The sequence below is a fragment of the Chrysochloris asiatica genome, unplaced genomic scaffold (assembly GCF_000296735.1).
Source record: "Chrysochloris asiatica unplaced genomic scaffold, ChrAsi1.0 scaffold01031, whole genome shotgun sequence".
NCBI lineage: Eukaryota > Metazoa > Chordata > Mammalia > Afrosoricida > Chrysochloridae > Chrysochloris > Chrysochloris asiatica.
Window position 1 is genome coordinate 9,154 of NW_006409549.1, and position 3,343 is coordinate 12,496.

Here is a 3,343-nt window from a genome sequence, read left to right on the forward strand (position 1 = left end):
TACACCCTCGGAAACCCTGTACAGGGTCGCTATGGGTCGGACCCGACTCGATGGCACTCAACAATAACAACAAGAGTCACGTTAAGATATATTATTGAGTAAATCTGACAAGCTTCATTAACTACCTCTTTCTAGATTCTGCTATGCTTCCCCTCAAAGTCTAGGCATTGGACTTGGGTTCTCATGTGAAGGTAAGATTAATCATCTATGTGTGTAGTTTATTTTTGTTACAGTGTTTATTAGATGGTTTATTTAATTTTTTTCTATAAATATTAAGTACTGTGATTTATGTCATCAGGTATCAAACAGATTTCATATGAAAAAAGAAAACAAAACACAGCAGTCACAAACCTAGAAACGATGTCATTTTTAGACTACAGAAAATGTAAATTTTATAGGTTGTAATAATTTATTCCTAAGTATTAGAAAAATTGTCCCTTATTAAGGTCTTTGGAACTCTACCAATAAAAAATAAACTTTTTTTTTTTAATTAAGCACTCCATTTCGGTGGATTATATAGAGACAAGCATTAAGAAAGTTTCTATAGCCATTGTTGTTGTTGGTGGTGTTAAGTGACCTCGAGTAGGTTCTGACTCACAGCAACCCTGTAGAGTGCTTAGAAGGAGAGTCTGATGGGTTTGAACCAATGACCTTAAAGTTAGCAGTCTAGAACTTATCCTAAAGTGTCACATGAAGACCCCTCCTCTAGCCATATCTGTTTTATTATTTTTTATGAGGGTAAATAGTTTATTCTGAAGACATTTAATACGTTAAATAATATATTGGATACACTTGTGTTGAGCATTGGTGTGTATGGATAGTTTTACTGGTAGTTAAACTTGTAAGATATTCTAAATACATATTTTTGTTGTTGTTATTAACTGCCCTTGACTCATAGTGACCCTTTATAGGAATTCAGTGGAGTAACTGATGGGGTTTTTACAGTTAGCAGTCTAGTACTTCTCCTACAGAAGAACTTCTTAATATCTATGAAAGACACATTGTATTATTTTATTCAAAAATGTTTGTTACTATTAATTGCTTACATTTTATATCCTTAGAAATCTGTTCCAATGTATTTTATTTATGCATTCCATTTTAATTCTTTTTTTTTTTTAAGTTTTTACTGTGAATTGAGTCAAAGTTTACAGGGCAGATCATCGGTTTTACACTCAATAAACCTTATACATTGTTTCACTACAATAACCATAATCACCTGCATATATCATCAGTTAACATTATTTCCCTCTATTCATTTTAGCTCCTTTTTTTTTTTTTAAACACTCAGGCATATGTAATAATTTAAATCACCAAAGGGCACATTCTGCAAGCCTGCCTCTTGGCCGTTAGCACTCAGTCTTTCTCTTTCCATGAATCTAGAGCCCTCAGCTGCTCTCTCTCTCCATGTCCTCATCTCTGCCTCCAACTCTGGCGTCATGGCTTCTCTGGATAGGGTTCTACATTCAGCTTGTGCTCTTTTCCCTGTATGCTCCTAGGGTCCTCTTTTCTGAACTGTAAGATTAACTACTACCTTGTTTTAATTAAAACATTTCTACCTTTACAATTGTGACAGTCGGAATTTGTCATGATAACAATTACTCACTATTGAATCACAATAATCTTAATCTCATCTCTTTTCATCAGAGCCATCCAGACAAGATGAAAAGTATTCAGTGGGGACACTATCTTCCCCTGCACACTTAATCTATACTCCCTCTTGAAATCTTGTAAGCCATTCACTTTGTGCCTTTGTTGCCCTCTCATTTTAGGTAGCCAATGTCTAAGTTGCCCATCCCTATCTACCCTGTATACAGAAGGGATAGGATGGATACTTGATGTGAAGACTCTTCCTCTCTGATGGTATTTTGAGCTACCACATACATGAGTATAGGTGGAGTTCATCAAATTGTAGCAATTTACCCTTGTTTCCTTTCCCTTCTAACTTTTAACAAAATGTTTCTAAGTATATGTGTGGATATTTAGTGATTTTATTACTCAGCTTTTCAATAATACTAGTTAATAACAAACCACTCAGAAGCTCAGTAGCTTATATAACCAAGCATTTGTTTTCATAGTCACGGAGGACCACGTCAATAATGATTGACTTATACAACCAGGATTTAGCAGGATGATTCTGCTGCAGGTTGGTCAAGTGTGTGTAGTGCCTATGGATTATGTTTAATCTCAGATTAACGATAAAGGGGCAGTGACTGCCCAGGGTGCAACATTCTCAAGGTGAATTTCAAGAGTGAATGTCTTAGGTATCTAATGCTACTAGAACCGAAATATCACAAGTGAATTGCTTTAACAACCAGACGTTTATTGCTTCACTGTTTAGGACGCTAGAAGTCCATCATTTACAGTGCTGGCTCTAGAGGAAATTGTCATCTTTGTTATCTCTAGGAAAGGTCTTTGTCGCCTGTCAACATCTATAAATCCTGTAGTCTTCACTATTCCTTAGAAAGCCCCATACACATCATGACGTCAATATTGCCCTGGATCTAGGAGTTACAAAGTGTACGGACCCCAGGTCCAAATGATGCCCTCCCCTCCCGGATTTTCTGTCTTGGTGACAGTAGAGCACACTGAACTCTGCTCACGGATTTCTGCTTTCAGATTTCAAGAGAGATTGATTCAAGATACAACCTAACCCTGTGAAGTCTATCTGACCTATTTAACATCATAGAATGAGGATTTACAACATAAAAGGTAAGTATATCAGATCAGGCCTGATCACACCAAATCACATCATGTGGTCACTGAATCATATTAGATCTCATCGTGGAGACAATAACTACAGATTAACTGTGACACTCCTGAGAATTCTGGGTGAGCCCAGTTAGCACAAATCCAGAATTATTACTGTGAACAAAATCCCCAACTTAGTAATGTAACTCAATTTAAGTCAAAAGAAATCCAACCAAAAAGTATATACTTTTTACCTTTTTACTTTAGTAATTTCTCAAGTTACTAAAACACTTTAACCCATGTAATTTTTAAAGTATTTGAGTAGAATTTTGATAATTATACTTTAGAACTGTTATATTTAAAGTGTTTCCAAGTTGAGGGCTGCACAAAGTGGAAATTAAAGGTGAGTGTATTTTTACAATATGATTATAAATCAAAATAGTTTTTAGATGTCCTCATTGGAGATAAAAGGCAGGACTCTTTAACTGATGTATGTATCCACTTCACCTGACTTCTTAAACATATACAAATGATCTGGTATCTTGCCAAGTGCATATTTCCAACAGCAGTTAATGGAGAGACCTGCAACTTTGCATTTGTAATAAACTCCCACTGATGTCCAAGATGCTTCTGAATTCTGGAGAAAATGGAGCAG